The sequence below is a fragment of the Tursiops truncatus genome, chromosome 15 (assembly GCF_011762595.2).
Source record: "Tursiops truncatus isolate mTurTru1 chromosome 15, mTurTru1.mat.Y, whole genome shotgun sequence".
Taxonomy (NCBI): Eukaryota; Metazoa; Chordata; class Mammalia; order Artiodactyla; family Delphinidae; genus Tursiops; species Tursiops truncatus.
Genome location: NC_047048.1, coordinates 27218895 through 27236598, shown reverse-complemented (window position 1 = coordinate 27236598; position 17704 = coordinate 27218895). Strand labels below are relative to the sequence as shown.

The following is a 17704-nucleotide window of genomic DNA, read 5'->3' as shown; positions in this document are numbered from 1 at the left end:
ATGTTCAGTAGTAATTCAACTTGTCTTTTTTTAAAAAAATTTTTATTGGAGTGTAGTTGATTTACAGTGTTGTGTTAATTTCAGGTGTATAGCGAAGTGAATCAGTTATACATATACATATATCCACTCTTTTTTTTTTTTAGATTCTTTTCCCATATAGGCCATTACAGAATATTGAGTTCCCTGTGCAGGTTCTTACTAGTTAATCTATTTTATATATAGTAGTGTGTATATGTCAGTCCCAGTCTCCCAATTTATGCCCCACCCTGTAACCATAAGTTTCTTTTCTACATCCGTAACTCTACTTCTGTTTTGTAAGTAAGTTCATTTGTACGCTGCTTTTCTAGATTCCCTATATAAGTGATATCATATGATATTTGTCTTTCTGTGTCTGACTTACTTCACTCAGTATGACAATCTCTAGGTCCATCCACGTTGCTGCAAATGGCATTATTTTGTTCTTTTTTCTGGCTGAGTAATATTCCATTGTATGTATGTATCACATTTTCTTTATCCATTCCTCGGCTGTTGAACATTTAGGTTGCTTCCACGTCTTGGCTATTGTAAATAATGCTGCTATGAACATTTTGGGGCGCAGGTATCTTTTCGAATTATGGTTTTCTCTGGGTATGTGCCCAGGAGTGGGATTGCTAGGTCATATGGTAGTTCTATTTTTAGTTTTTTAAGGAGCCTCCATACTGTTCTCCATAGTGGTTTTACAACTTGTCTTTTTAAATAACATGCACGACAAAACATATCAGCAGAAATTTTCCAGCACAAATACAGACGAATGTCCCTTTTTGGCTTCTAATACCTTGCGGGTATAGCTTACACAGCAATGATGGGTCCTCTTCCGGCTCATTCATACCCCAGGCCTGACCCTCTCTTCAGGACAGTCCCAGAGACTGAGAGGTTATAAGCTTGCTGTTGCCCTCCTGAAGTTTCCACTCTACGAAAAAGGGTAGCACAGATGTCCTTAAAGACAGAAAAATATTGAGTTAGGGTTAGGGTTACAAACTGGAGTCCTGAGGCAGACTTGGCCAGCAATTGTCTTTTGTTTGAGTAGCACAATGGTATATAAAATAAAAAACTCTTTTAAGCTAGTTGCTGTCTTTTGAAAATCGAAAGATTTCATAGTAAATTCCAGATTTGGGCTTCTCATGAAACATCAGGAGAATGTGGCCATGCCAGGCCCAAATTCCTGCATACATGATGGTGACGCTGAGAATGGCTGCCTCTTTCGGGGTGGGGGGTGTGCTCCCAACTCACCCCCGGGCCAGGTCCACTTTACTAATTTACACACCCTGCCTGTCCTCCTCCCTGAAGGCTTTTGGCTTTGAATCTCTTGAAGTTGGGGCTGCAGATCTGAGTAGCACACCTGGGGCTGAGTCCTGTGTGCATGAACTTCCATGCTTGTCCCCAGGACCCAGAACCTCACGTGTCTGCCATGACCAATGAATGACCAGTTACTATTCCTTCTATTTGTTGTCACGTCCCCAAGCCCCTGGCACAGCGCTCCAGGCTCAGCCTCCAGGGCAGAGCAGCCTTCAGAAGGAATTACAGGCAGCCTAAGGGCTGCTATTTTCTTAGAGTTCTGACCTGCCCTCTGTGTCCAAGAGGTACACTTTCTTCACCTCTACCAGGTCCCTCTGTTCTCAGGTGGTCCTCAGGGCCAGGAGGTCCATGGTAGCCATTGCTGCCCCTCTGAAATTCTACGGATAAGAGAGAGAGGACATATTTTCCCTCCATCCCATCTGGTGCCCCAGTGTAACCTTCTTGATTGAGTTGATCACATGGTAAAGTCAGGGTCGCAGCTGGGCCTTGGGAAGCATTTCATCCATGATGTTGTAATTGGTTTTCCTCCTTTTGTCCTCCCTCCTGACTCCACCCCCACCCCCACCCCCACCCCCACCCCCACCCTTTCCTCCTTTCTCTGCTGCTATGATGCTTCACTGATTCCCCTTGATGTTCAGGGAGAATTCACTCTCCATGACTTGTTTTGTCCCTGTTAATCCCCAGTCAATATGGCATCCGATGCAGTCACTGTTCAGGGAAAAATAATTATTATTCTGCCTGGGCCAAAAGTCATCTTAATTTAAAGGATAAATTGCTAAGTCAACTTCCAGACTTCATTCTTAAGGGACACAGGTCATGGGTTGACAGAGGGAGCTGACAAGTTCTGATAGTCTATTCCTATAGCAGTACCCTTTTTTTTTTCTTCTGGCCGTGCAGCCTGCGAGATCTTAGTTCCCTGACCAGGGATTGAACCCACACCCCCAGCAGTGGAAGCACAGAGTCTTAACCACTGGACCACCAGGGAAGTCCCAGCAGCACCTTTAAAAAAAAATCTTTTCTTATTTGTACTTTTTTTGAGGGCCTACAATGTGTGAATCTCTTTGACTACATTATGTCTAGTCCTCCCAATAGCCCGTGAAGTTTTCTCATTTATAACATGAAGAAATCGAGTCAAGAAGATTGCATAACTTACCCAAAGTCATATGACTAGTCAGTGGCAGAGCTGGGATTGGAACTCAGATGTGTTAGACTTCAAAGCTCACTCGTTGAGGAAGAGACCCACCTGGGACCTCCACCCCCCTGCCTTTCAGCCTTATCCATCTCTGGGATAGGAAGAAAGCTTCCTCCTTGAAGATCTCCTGGCATGAGTTTGATGATTTATCTCCTTTGAGCCTGATTTATATAGTTTCGTTATACATAGAGAAATATGATTATGTTTCTTGGATGTCTTATTGCACATTTGGGGCCACAGAGTGTCCTTAATGTCTCATGAGCAGGTGAGTGGGAGAAGCAGGGGCTGATGGGAAGGAAGCCAGGGTCGCATCTGCTAAGCAAGAAGTCTCAGGTGAGAATCAGCTCTGCTCTTGGATGTAACCCAGTCTTCCCAGGATTCTCAGCCTTTGGGGGAGATGGAGTCACAAGAGCAGGGATTGCCCACATTTTCTTGGCTGTTCTCATCATTCACACACACAGGACTTCTGCCCATGCAAACATTCTCTCTGTCTGAGAATTCTTGCAGCAGGTTCACGCTGCACTTGCTTTTGTCTGACTGCGTTCATCTCATAGTGTCCGCCATGTTTTTCCTTCTACTTTGGCCTCATTGTCATTATTTGCAGCTTAAGAAGCTCTTGAGGGTCCTTAATGATGCTGGTGCTCTTGTATCACCTCACATGGACTCTGTGTCCTGATGTTCACAAAGGTGCCGATCTGAAGCTTCTAGAGCAGTGAGAAGTCATCTCTCCCCAGCTCTGAGATAGACTGTACTCTCTGAGCTCCAGAGCCATCCTGCTTGGGCTTTATACTAAAACATCTCATGAAAACAGAGCCTTCAGTTTCTCCATTCATCACCTCTCTAGAATGTTCCAGGGGCCATGCACCTGGTTCTTGCTTCATCCCCGCCTCTCGTTCTTGGGCCATCAGAACCTCTTGCTTTCATCTTTATCCCCAACCAGTGCTCTCCTGCAGTGGACTCACGTAAAAGCATTGTCTCGGGGCTTAGCTCACTAATTCTCCGCACTCTCGGACATATCTGAAGTTCAGTCAGGGCAGGACATGTTAATATAGAACAGTATGGGCATGGATGGAAACGTAAAATGGCTCAGTGGCTTTGGAAAACGGTTTGGCAGTTATTTAAAATGTAAGCTTACCATATACCACCCAGCAATTTCACTGCTAGGAAGCTACCCAAGAGAAATGAAAGCATATGTTCACACAAAGACATATCCATGAATATTTATATTGATACAAGCATTATTCATAATAGCGCCAAAGTGGAAACAATCCAAATGTCCATCAATCAATGAATGGATATACAAAACGTGGTACATCCCATACAGTGGAATACAATTCAGCAATAAAAAGGATTGAAATACTATAGCTGCTATGACATGGGTGATCTTCAGAAACATGCTAAATGAAATAAACCAGATGTATAAGCTAGTTGTTGTACGATTCCATTATGAAATATCCAGAGAAGGCAAATCTGTAGTAAGTAGATTGGTGGTTGCCTGAGGCTGGAGGTGGGGGCAAATAGGCATGAGGGAACTCCTTGGGGTGCTGGAAATGTCTAAAGTAGGAGGCCGGTAATGATCAAAATATCACACATTCACTAAAAAAAAAAAATCATAGAATTGTATACTTACAGTGGCTGAATTTTATGGTATGTAAATTATATCTCAATGAAACTGATTTTAAAAAATATGTGGGCTCTGATTCAGACAGACCTTAATTTGAGTTCCCACTCCATTGCTCACTGGCTCTTCCCTCGTGGATTACTTAATTTAATTGAGCCTCAGTTTCCTTTTCCATAAAATGGGCATAAACACTACTTCACCAGGTTTTTGTGAAGATAAAAATTGGTTAGAACATGAGAAATGCTTATGGGACTTCCCTGGTAGTCCAGTGGTAATGAATCCGCCTTCCAATGCAGGGGACGCAGGTTCGATCCCTGGTTGGGGAACTAAGATCCCACATACTGCGGGACAACTAAGCCCGCACCCCACAGCTACTGAGCTTGCGCGCCTCAACGAGAGAGCCCGTGTGCCACAAACTACAGAGCCCACGTGCTCTGGAGCCTGAACGCCACAACTAAAGAGAAGCCCGGCACCGCAATGAAGAGCCTGCACGCCTGCAACGAAAGATCCCACGTGCCTCAACACAGACCCCACATGCCTCAACAAAGACCCTGCGTGCCGCAACTAAGAACCGATGCAGCCAAAAATATAAATAAATAAATAAAATTAAAATAAAAGAACATGAAAAATGCTTAGAATCAAGAAAATATAATAAGAATAAAAATTAAAATATATAAAAAACGAACATTCATATACTATGTGCTCAGTAAAATTTATTTTTTAATTGCTATCTTTCCTTGATGCTAAGACTTTAAAAATATTATTAATATTTTTGAAATGTACTGTAAGAGTGTATAGGTAGCAGAGTAATTGGGTTTATTTTATCTTGGCAAGTGTTTCTGAATGTACGATGCATCTGTAGATTGAAGGTGTCTTAAGACTGGAGGAGATGCAGTCTTTTCATTATTGCCTGCCACATTCAGTCCCCAGTGGGTCCTGTCTGAATTGCATTTCAGGCCACCTGTCTCCTTCTTCCTTGCTTACCACCACAGGTCTTCCAGTATTCCTAGCTCCTGCTTCCTATTTTTGCAAAGCTTCTTGTAGGGAGGCTTGGAAGGAGGAAGGGCAGGATGTCCCCACGGGGCTTCCCGCAGCATCCCAATTAGACTAGTTGTGGGGAGATTCTGGAGGAGGGAAGTCTGGGCTTGTGCCAGGAGGATGGCTGCGAGTCTGGAGAGAGAGAAAATAGAGCACGGAAAGGGAGATGAACTTTCTAAGCAGCCAGTTTCATTTTGGGCATGGCAAGTGCTTGTGCTGTCAGGAGGAATCAAGCTCATCTGCTGAAGAGAGCTGCCAGAGGCTGAGAAGCTCCAACCTTACAAGTTACCCAGCTCCTCTTGGGTTTACTGAAAACTTGGCACTGCCTGGTGGGGAATACAGAGCTTGGAGGCTGGGAAACGTTGAACTGAACTTGAGAGCACCATCTTGGATATTGGCATTGGAAGTCGTCATCGTTTGACTTCGGAACACCCTTCGCTCTTGCATCTCACCAGGGTTTGTTTCCTCCATATACCCTGGTCTCCCTGTTTCCACAGGTACTGCTCTCCCTCTGCTTCTTTGCCTTTGTCTCTGCAGCCCTATCCCCTTCTCTCTTTGCAGATGTGGAAATCAGACCTCGTTCAAGGTCACATGGCTTGTAAGCGGCAGAGCTGGAATTAGAACCCAGTTTTCAATGACTCAAAAGCCTGAGCTCTTGGCTACTCAGCTCTGTTACCTCCCAAATTTTGGTGTGAGTCACAGCACGTGTTGTCATATTATATCATAATTGTAGGCTGGCACATCTGCTTCCCCTGCGCACAGATTGTATACTTTTCATCGCTGTATCTTCTGGGCCCAGCACAGAGCCTGAGTACAGGACTTTGGTGTGTGTTAAGTTCCTGAGTCAGACCCCACTTCTGCCATTTACTAGCCCTGTGGGTTTGGGTGACTTGTTTAACCTTTCTGAGCCTCCCTTTCCTCATTAGGGGATAATAATACTTACCCAGGGTGTTTGTGGTTTAGTGAGATGATGCGTGTATGGTGCCTGATATGAATTAAGTGTGGTGGTCAGTTTTGTTTTCCTTTGGGCACCTGAACCTTGTTTATTCTCAGCCCACTCAGTTTAGATGGGACAGGCACAGTGCCATGACTCTGGCCACATGGATTGGTTCAAAGGAAGACATGTGACCTGGATGGATGAATCCATGCCTTCTTTGGGACTTTGACTAGATATACCAGGAAGAGGCACTTTTCAGCCTTCTGAGATGATAGGTGCCAAGGGCCATATAAACGCTGAGTTGCTGTTGCCATCTGGTGGGAAAGCACTTTCCCGAGAGTGAAGCCAACCCAGAGGAAACAGAACCAAGAGAAGGAAGGTGAAAGAAAGAGCTCTGATCATATTGAGTTTCTGGGTCCTGTCATGCCTCCCCTTTTCCAGCTACATGAACCAATAAATTCTCTCTTCTCTCTCTCTCTTTCTCTCTCTGGCTTGAGCTAGCTTAAATTGGTTTTGTCACTTGCAAGTGAAATTTCCGTTTTGCATAGTAGGCATTTAAAAATGGCAAGTCTTTTTTTTTAAATTGAAGTATAGCTGATTTACAATACTATATTAGTCTCAGATGTACAGCACAGTGATTCAATATTTTTATAGATTATACTACCTTTAAAAATTTTTATAAAATATTGGCTATATTCTCTGTGCTGTACAATATATCCTTGTAGCTTATTTATTTTATACATGGTAGTGTGTACCTCTTAATCCCCTATCTTGCCCCTCTCCCCTTCCCTCTCCCCACTGGTAACCACTAGTTTGTTCTCTGTATCTGTGAGTCTGTTTCTATTTTGTAATATTTATTCGTTTGTTTTATGGCAAGTCTCATTTTTATTTAAATGCTCAGTAAGTGATGGAGTGAATAGAAATAATAAATGCTTATAAAATGATCAGAGTTGAATTTTAGATTTAGCAAAGATGAAATAATTAAATAGGCAAGCTAAGGTGAAGACAGGTCATAGGGTGCAGAATTCACGGAGTGAAAGATTCTTCAGTTGGATGCAGGGTATTGAGGCTGCATTATTTTCTTGTATGAGAGCCACAGTGGGGTCCAGGAATAATGGTGGCAGGTGAGGCTGACCACGTAGGTTGGGGCCAGGTCATCAGAGCCTTCAGTGCCATGGTATTGCATTGGAGGATACATGGTGGGAGGTGAAACCAAAGGGCAGTAGATCATTTGGGAAACTGAGTGGGGATAAATGAGGACAGCGGCAGTGTTTTGAGGCACATAGCTAGTCTTTAATCACAAGTCATCACAAACCAGATTGGGAAGTGGGGATATGAGTAGGGGTCGAGCCTGGCATAGCACAAGCCCTACATGTAGTAAGTCCTACAGATATGAGTTGGTTTGATTTGATTTTTTTTTTTTAAAGGAACTGAGCTTGTCAACTATAGTTTGACAATAACCTAAGTTTCCTTCACTGATTCATTCAACAAATATTTATAGAGCACTTATCACAGATCAGGCATTGTACTAGGTACTTGGAATTCAGCTGGTAAAAAAGAGGAAGAGTCCTGGACATCTCAGAGTGCACTTCTTTTTTTTTTTTTTGCGGTACGCGGGCCTCTCACTGTTGTGGCCTCTCCCGTTGCGGAGCACAGGCTCCGGACGCGCAGGCTCAGCGGCCATGGCTCACGGGCCCAGCCGCTCCGCGGCACGTGGGGTCCTCCCGGACCGGGGCACGAACCCGTGTCCCCTGCATCAGCAGGCAGACTCTCAACCACTGCGCCACCAGGGAAGCCCTCAGAGTGCACTTCTAATGGGGCGATAAGTCTGTAATATGTTAGGTGGTGATAAGAGCTAAGAAGGAAAGAAATTTGGGTGGAAGGAGGGGAGTTGGGGGAAGAAGTGCTATTTAAGAAGATGGGCAAGGGAAGCTGATGAGGAAGTCTACCTTAAGAGCAAGACACATGGGAAGGTGTGTCTGGGAAATTAATCTCTGGGAAGATGTTCATAATGTAACACAAAATGGAATGGACATCAGCATAAGGAACTAGAAAGCAGATTTGGGATAGAGAGAGATTGCTTTCTTTTACCACTGGGGAAATCTTGACTCTGATACCAACTTTTCTTTTTTTTTAACAAGTCACTTAAACTATTTTTTTTTTATGATTTGAAACAACTCACAGCACAACTGATTATAACACAGGAGACTCTCGTGGGCCTGAGATGGAGAGCAGCTTTCCCGGGTAGAGTCAACTTTTCAATGTTCCTTCCAAAACGTTGTGTCCAGAACGGACTCAGACCTCCCTGGGTGCTCTGAACAGCTAGTGTCGGGTGACATGGAATAGACGAGACTGTGACGGGACGGGTACGCCATGATTCAGGTGGCCATTTTGACCTGGTGCTCTTGATTCTAGAGTCATGTGATATTTACGAGCTTTTCAGGATTCTAAAAATCAAACCACTTTTAAAAGATGTGCCCAGTATTTTGGGCATCAGCCCCCCATAATCCCATTTCCAGCCTTCAAGGATAGCCCCACACTGGCCTCATTTCTCTCCTTCTGCTCAGGGAGGGGCTGATGGCAGCAACCTCCCAGGGTGTCTGATACACACATCATTTGGGTTTTTAAAAAATCTGAACGTTTGGTGACTTGAAAAAAACCTAAGCTTATGGAGGTGTAATTTACATGGCACAACATTCACCCATTTTAAGTGTACAATTCAGGGCTTTTAAAATTAATTAATTAATTAATTTGTCTGAGTTGGGTCTTTGTTGCTGCGTGCGGGCTTTCTCTAGTTGCAGCAAGAAAGGGCTACTCTTTGTTGCGGTGCGCGGGCTTCTCATTGCGGAGGCTTCTCTTGTTGCGGAGCACGGGATCTAGGCACACAGGCTTCAGTAGTTGTGGCACACGGACTCAGTAGTTGTGGCGCACGGGCGTAGTTGCTCTGTGGCATGTGGCATCTTCCCGGACCAGGGCTCGAACCCATGTCCCCTTCATTGGCAGGTGGATTCTTAACCACTGTGCCAACCGGTTGTTGTTTTTTTTTTAAAGTAAATTGAACAAGTGTGTAACTATCACCACCATGAAGTTTTAGAACATTTTCGTCGCCCCAATAAAATCCTTTTCTTGCTCCCATTGCTAGCCCCAGGCAACTACTAATCTATTTTCTGTTTCTATAAATTTGCCTCTTCTGGCAAATTTAATATCAGTGGAATCACACACTCTGTGGTTTTGTGTGTTGGGCTGTTTTTGAGGTTCACGCATGTTGTAGCAGGTATCAATACTTCATTTCTTTTTATTGCTGAATAACATTCCCTTATATGGAGAGACCACTCCATTCACCCATTAGTGGACATCTGGGCTTTTTCCACTTTGGGGATGTTATGAATAATGCTGCTCTGAATATTCTCATGCCAGTCTTTGTGTGGAGATAAGTTTTCATTTGTCTGGGGTAGCTATCTAGGAGTGGAACTGTTGGATGCTATAGTAAGATTATATTTAAGTTTTCAAGAAACTCATGGCTTGGTTTTTAAACCTTGTTAAAATGTCCTTTCGGCCACAAAAATAGGGCAGCGGCTGAGCATCACTTGTGGCCCTGGATACTTTCCATACGTGACTGCCGCCAGCCTGCAGCAGGATTTTCAGGACCTTCCACGCCCTGCCGTTTGCTGGAGTGGTTCCACCCCAGAGTCGCTCCTCCAAGCATCCCCTTCCTGCCCCAGCCAGCCCCGAGGAAGAGGAAACACAAAGACGGCTACAGCTGTCTGAACTCGGCTTTTTCTCCAAATGAGACAGGTGCAGTCCTGTAAAAGCAGCTGCGATGTTTCCCTGCTGAAAAGGGCTTTTCATGCAAGAGACAAAACAGATGAATGTTGTGCTAGAAAGGTGAACCTTGGTAGCTGGTATGAAGAGTGTGTGATGTTTGCTTCTTGTTTCTCTGGGAGGAGACGTGGTCCCTTTTCATCTTCGGCTACTGCTTGGTCTATTTCAGCATCCAAAAACACAGAGGGCAGAGACCTGAAACTTTAGCAAGAATCAAAGATTGCTGGAGACTTGGAGATGGTCTCCTGATGATGTGACAGGTCAGTGAGGCTAGTCTGCCAGCCAGTGAGCTGTGATGGAGAGAGAGCTCGTGATCAGAGCCACATGTGGCCTCGTTCGTCCCATGGGCACCTGTGGAATTTGGTCTAGGACAGTCCTGAATGAAGCCTGTGTATGTCCAAGAGACAAGAGAGCCATCTCAATTGAATAGATGCCAACGTTACCAGCCTCCTTGGAGATAATTGATCCTCCTCTAATGGGACTGGAGGTGACAAAAAATATTCAAAACCAGGCTCCCAAGATTTCATTGTAGCTCAACCTGTAAACTCAGGGATGCAAGAGATGTACCTCTCTTGCTTGTTAAGAAGGTGATCTCGAGTATTAGCTGCCTGAGTTCAAATCTGGGTTGTAGAAGACCGTTGGATAACTTATGTAACTTCTCCGTGCCGTGGTTTTCTCATCTTTAAATAGGACTGAAAATAATCCCTCCCTGTTTTGAGGATTGACTGAGATAATTTATGTAAAACACTTAGCATAATGATGTATACATAGAAATACCACAGTAAACATTATCATTACTACTACTTTTAAATTTACATTTTATTACTAAGGTGATTTTCTCTTTTGAACCTTTATTCTACCAGGTGGGCACAATTGAATCTTGGTCTATTCTAGGCAACCCCAGGCAATTCGGTATTGCCTCTCCCCAAAGATTTTGATTCTGTAAATGTGTGGGAGGGTTGTATCTGAAGCAGGGTGGGAGTATGATCATCCTTGACTAGGTGAGAGGCCATCTGGTCTTCAGTTTTCATCTGTCCAGGCTGATATCCATGGAGGTCCATTTTACCTTGTATTTGCAGCTTTAGGAATTGAAGCACAGAGAGGTTAGGAAACTTGCCTAGGGACACACAGCTAAGAAATGGAGCTGAGATTCAAGACCAGGTCTGTCTGACTTCAGGGCCCTTGCTGGTTACCATTTGTCTTCTAAAAATGACCCCAAAGGTTTCTCCATCTTAAGTCCAGGTGGTCATACTATTAAAAAGAAAAGGGGCAGAGTTCTTTTGGGGGGTGTGATTTGTGGGGTCTATGATTGCTTCATGATTAGACAGAGAAAGACTTGAGGACTTGAGTCATCTGCCAAATAGAACTTTTTTGCTAGGTTTGGAAAGCAGTCTGGTGTTTGGTTATTAACAAGATACATTCAATGCCTATTTGTTAAATTGAAGGAAGGAGAGAGGGAAGAAAGAAAGAAGAGGTTTGGGTTTGCATTCTCGAGACACACCTTTGGAATATATTAAAGTTATGGGCTTTTACCAGGGTCATGCCTTGGAATTTCCATAAGAACATTTTCAAAATGTGTGTTCTAGGGCTACACCCCACACCTACTGAACTGGAATCCCTGGGGTCAGTTGTGGGCAAATGAACACAGATACATGTAAATTTGATTCTAAATTGTACCTCTCGTTGAGAACCATGGGTTTGTAGGGTTTTGTTGTTGTTTTTAAGCAAATTTAGGATTGGGTGCTTTAGCAAGTGGTTTGTTCTGGTTTGTGGATCTGGGTTGTTGTAGCCATCTCTCATCTGGAGGCTTCCTGTTCATTTCCGTGCTGGGAGGAGGCACTCAGTGATGCCTTTCAGAGACCATTGAAGTGTACCACTGGGTTGCCACTCCAGTTCACCTTTGTGAAGGCCAAGGAATGTGTGGGCTTGATACTTTCCTTTGAAGCAAACTCTGTGCCACTTGGAGTGAGGGTCTCCTTTTGTCTTTATCCCTGATGGTAGAGCAACAAATTCAAACACATCTTCCTGATTTTCAGGTCTAAATTGACCTAAATCAAAAGTGCTTTCCCTGGTTGTAGTGGTGGTGTTGGTGGTGGTTCCCAAGGGACCAATAATACAGCATCTACTGTTTAGATAAGAGGGCTCTCACAGTCTGTTAAGGTTAGGGGTAGGAGTAGGGTTAGGGTTAGGGTTAGGGTTAGGGTAGGGATAGAGAGATCTGTTTTTCTGGGCAGTGCCTGGCCTGACCTAGCCTGGAGGTGGCCTGATCTGAATTTCCCACCACCCACAGTAGAGGGTGCTCATCCTTGTTTGGTATGACATCTCCAAATTAACTGGCTGCCTTCAGGACTTGTGGGTGTCACCCATTGGACAGGAATAGTCATTGAAGCCTTGGGAAAATTGTCTTGCCTGCGAGGCTCATTATTGCATCCAATACAAAGCAATTTGGGCAGGGAGGTTAGAGTTAATATGCTTAATATTCAGTTGCTGCAGGGACCCAGCCAAGGAATTGAGAATGTCCTGAAAATTACTGGCTCATTTGTTTGCATCCTCAGGCTGTGTTCTTGGAACCCATGGAGGAGGGAGGGCTGAACACAATGGAAACTGGAAAAAGGCCCAGGCCAGTATATAATGGAGGAAAAGGGTTTTGTGGCTGTAGTCAAGTGGTCACTTAATCTGATGCCCAGTCAATGTAGGCTTCTGCCCTAAACTAGCAGGGATCACTTCCTCCCTTCCCCCTTCCCCCCTCTCCCTCCTTCCCTCCCTTCCCCCTTTCTTCCTCCCTCCCTCCCTCCCTCTTTCTTTCCTTCCTTCTTAATTCCTTTCTTTTTTTCTTCCTTCCTTCCTTCAACAAAAACTTTTCTAGTCCCTTTTGTAAACCTGGAATTGCACCAGGAAAATTTTTAGAGATTACCTGTGTTGGTTTACATATTCCTAGAAATAAATGAGGGCTGTTCCCAGAGCCCAGGGATTTGACAAGTAACAAAGTCATAATATTGAAGTCTCCCCTACTCCCAATTTTCTTCTTCCTAAATTCTAATTCTTATTTTGAGGAAATGAAAAATGATACAGAAAAGTACAAAGAACTAGGTAACAGTCACCCAGCTTTCCACCATTCCAGAATTAACAATTGTTAACTTTTGGTCACATTTCTTCAGATATATATTATTTGACATCAGAACCAATATGTTACAGATCATGTTGCAATTGGTCTTTCCTGAATCATTCGCTGTACAGCAGAATTTAACACAGCATTGTAAATCAACTATGCTTCAATACAATTTTGATTTTGCTTCTCCACGCTGCCTCATAATTGGGATTATCCCTGTATCGCTGTCCACGGGGTGAACATCCCAGTGGACTGTGATTTCCTTGAGCCTAAGGCTGTACCATGCTAGTCTGTCTGACCTTCTTTTGTATCTGCCTCTCACTTAAACAGGCATGCCAGCTGATTCCTGGGGCTCTCAGCAAACCCTTGTTAGGTTGGCAAGGAGTCATCAGTGGAGTCTGTATGGTGTGAGGCGTCAGGTGTGTGTGGAGAACAGCATGGAGGTGTAATGTCCTCGGGTTCTCATTCACAGGAACTTCCCAAGGTGTTCCTGACTCTAAAGGTCCTTAGCTCTGAGAGACCTTGTCAGAACAGTATGGTTTGGGGGATGGCAGAGTGCCGTTGCTCAAGATCTCAGGAAGAGGCTGAAGTTTCAGATGTAAAAAGTGCTTTGAGAAGGTGAAGCAGAGGTGTTATTTAAGAGCCAGGCAGCGTGGAACAGCAGCCGCAGGAAACTAATACGGGTGGTTTCTGTGCTAAGTTCTGCTTATGCAAGAACCTTGTGCACACTGTAGGGACTTCCTGAAATGCCTTCAAAAGTTCACAGTATTTGTCATTAAAAAGTCTGCACATAAATGCTGGAGAGGGTGTGGAGAAAAGAGAACCGTCCTGCACTGTTGGTGGGGATGTAAATCGATACAGCCACTATGGAGAACAGTATGGAGGTTTAAAAAACTAAAAATAGAACTGCCATACGACCCAGCAATCCCACTACCGGGCATATATCTGGAGAAAACTATAATTCAAAAAGATACGTGCACCTCGATGTTCATAGCAGCATTATTTACAGTAGCCAAGACATGGAAGCAAACTAAATGTCCATTGACAGATAAATGGATAAAGAAGATGTGGTGTACATATAATGGAATATTACTCAGCCATAAAAAGAATGAAATAAAGCCATTTGCAGCAACATGGATGGATTTAGAGATTATCATACTAAGTGAAGTAAGTCAGACACAGAAAGACAAGTATCATGTGATACCACTTATATGTGGAATCTAAAAAATAATGATACCAATGAACTTATTTACAAAACAGAAACAGACTCACAGACATAGAAAACAAATTTATGGTTACCAAAGGGGAAAGGGTGGGATGAAGGTTAAATTAGGAGTTTGGGATTAACATATACACACCACTATATATAAAATAGAAAAACAACAAGGACCTACTGTATAGCACAAGGAACTATATTCAGTATCTTGTAATAACCTATAATAGAAAAGCATCTGAAAAGAATACATATATATACAAAATGAATATATATATGTATATATAAACTGAATCACTTTGCTGTACACCTGAAACTAACACAACAAAGTAAATCAACTATATTTCAATACAAAGTTGTTTGTTTAGGGCTTCCCTGGTGGCGCAGTAGTTGAGAGTCCGCCTGCCGATGCAGGGGACACGGGTTCGTGCCCCGGTCCAGGAAGATCCCACATGCCGCAGAGCGGCTGGGCCCATGAGTCATGGCCGCTGAACCTGCGCGTTCGGAGCCTGTACCCCGCAACGGGAGAGGCCACAGCAGTGAGAGGCCCGCGTACCGCAGATTAAAAAAAAAAAAAAAAAAAAAAGTTGTTTGTTTAAAAAAGAAAATAAGTTCACAGTTTAGTTCTGGGAGGTGACACATAAGCCAACAGTTACACAGCCCAGCAGGTGAAGGTTTTGATAGAGGGAAGCACAGGGAGGGCAGGTAACCCAGAGGGAGGTATATGTGTGGATGCTTCTGGAGCTTATCTCAGCTGTGCCTCAAAGATCAAGGAGGAGCTATAGCTAGACGAGGATGGGGGAGGGCATTTTAGTTAGAGGGAGCCTCATACAGAGGCAATGAGACAGCAAGAACAGGCAATAGCTCTTGTCTTTCCAACTCTTGGGAAGGTCAGATAGCCATCGTGAGCAATGCTTCCCAAACATTAAGATGAACGCAGATCACCTGGGGGATCTTGTTACAATGCAAATTCTGATACAGTGGGTTTGGGGTGGGTCCAGAGATTCTGCATTTCTTACAAGCTCTTGGAAGATGCCAATGCGGCTGGTCTGTGGACCACACTGTGAGGTGCAAGGCCTTGGTATTCTGAAGTTTATAACACTTTTGCCCATTTCTTACCACATTTGAACCTCTCCTGGAGAGTGCCAGGTCCTCGATTTGCAGCTGTGGATCCAGAAGCTGGTTGAGAGGAAGTGCCTTGCCTGAGTTCACACAGCCTCAAATGACATCTTTGATTCTAGAATTCAGGTTTTCTGACTTTGAATACACTGCTCTTTTAAATAACTTATCATGCAATTTATTATGGCTTGCAAATAAAGATTATGCTTTGATTTTTTAAAAAAAATATTTTATATTGTAGTATAGTTGATTTACAATGTGTTAGTTTCATGTGTACAGCAAAGTGATTCAGTTATACATATACATGTATCTATCCTTTTTCAAATTCTTTTCCCATTTAGGTATTACAGAATATTGAGTAGAGTTCCCTGTGCTATACAGTAGGTCCTTGGGCTTTGATTATTTTTAACCCAGCCTGAGAGTCTTTTTCTTTTAATATATTATTTGATCGTATTTCCACTTACTGATATAACTTGTTTATGATTAATTCTGTCTTCATTTTTGGGTGATGTTTTTGTTCTTTATACCTCCTTGCTATTTTCTTTCCTTTCCCTCTTGTATGTTTTGCTGTAAATTGGTGCTTCCCAGCTTGAACCACACGCTGGAATCACATCCAGAGGTTTAACGAATTCTGATGTCTGGCTCCCATCCGAGATTTGGATTTATTTGTTTTGGCATGTGGAGTAGGCATCAGGATTTAAAAACTCTTCCCCAGGTATTCTAATGAGCAACCAAAGTTGGGAATCACTGATCTAGATTTTTTTTTTTCAGCCTCATTTTCCCCTTCCTTCCTGCTATTTCCATGATATCTATAGTCATTTTTAAAGTTCTTCTGCTGGTCACCTTTTATTTTTAAAGAGTATACTTAATTCTTTTTCTTCATTTGTTAACAGTAAAATTGGAGAGGAATCTTTTCATTCATTATTGTGAAACAGTTTGAAAAAAAGCAGTTATTGACTCACTCATGCTTTTCCCCATCATCCCTTACTCCAGAGAGTCTCAGTTTCAATTTTAGTAAGCTTTAGTGTGTGTGTGTGTGTGTGTGTGTGTGTGTGTGTGTGTGTGTGTGTGTGGTGTGGCCTGTAAGTTTCACTTTTGTTGGTGTTTATTTGGTATCATTTGAATTTTCTTTCAAGACTTGTAAGACAATTCTTTTCCCAAGGTTGTTGACTTTAGTTTCATATTTCAGTAGGTTCCTTTGTTAAAATACTTTGAAGAAGCTGAAAGTGCTAGAAAGATGGAAACTAAATTAGTCTTATAATAATCGTATAAGTCATGACATCTTACTAATCAGAGCCAATTACTGATCGGGTGCTAGGTATTTAAAGTGCCTTAGTTCAGTTAGGTTTTCCGTTTTGTTTTGCGTCTCTGTGTATAGTGGAGAAAGGTTTTCCTGTGCGGTTCTTGCTCAGTAAGGGAGATTGGGATACATTTCTAACCATCTTTGTCCCATCTTGGTACCAAGATTATACTGCTGTCATAAATCGATGAGGGTAACTCCCATTTTTTCCTATGTTCTCGAATAGTCTGACTACAGTGGGAATTATCTGTCTCTTGAAGGTTTGCTAGAATTTGGCTAGAAAACCATCTTGGGCTAGTACCTTTGTCTAAGTGTATTATTTTTACCCTGACTTTTAATTTTGAAATGTTGAAAAATGTTCAACGGACAGAAACATTGAAAGAGAAGCACCATAGAAATTATTTTTTTAAATGGCTTTTGGTCTACTGTGGTTTTCTACTTTTTCTTGGGCCAGTTGGGTCATGTAAATTTTGCTTGAAAAATTGGCCATGTCAACTCGATTTCTAATTTACAGTGAAACTTAAATCATACTCTCTTATTTTCTAATCTCAGCTGTATCTGTAGTGATAACAGTTTGTCCTTTCTCACATGTTTAATGTCATCTTATTTATCCTCATAATGACTTTATGATGCAGATAGACATATCCTCATTTTACAGGTAAAGACACTGAGATTGAGAGAAATTCAGTGACTTGCCCAGGGCCAAACAGCGAGTAAGGGATCAGGCCAGGGTTCTAGCGGAGGCTTTCTGAGCTGAGAGTCCAGCCTACATCAGCTGTCCCTTCACAGACTGCTGGTCCGTGGACCATACTTTGAGGAGAAAAGCCTGAGTATTCTGAAAATTACACACCTTTGTCCATTCCTTACCATATTTGAGCCTCCCCTGGAGATAGCCATGTTCTTGGTTTGTAGCTGGGCAACCAGAAGCTTGTAGAGAGGAGGTCTACAAGCCTGAGGTCGCACAGCCTCAAATGATATCTTTGATGTTAGAATTCTGCTTCTCTGATTTTTGAAAACA

At 43.0% G+C, this 17704-nt stretch overlaps 1 protein-coding gene across 1 annotated transcript in view; it reads left to right on the top strand.

Annotated features, from left to right (window-relative positions):
• Nucleotides 1–17704, top strand: part of SHISA9 (shisa family member 9) — a 293574-nt gene that overhangs the window by 177714 nt on the left and 98156 nt on the right. The window lies entirely within an intron of this gene.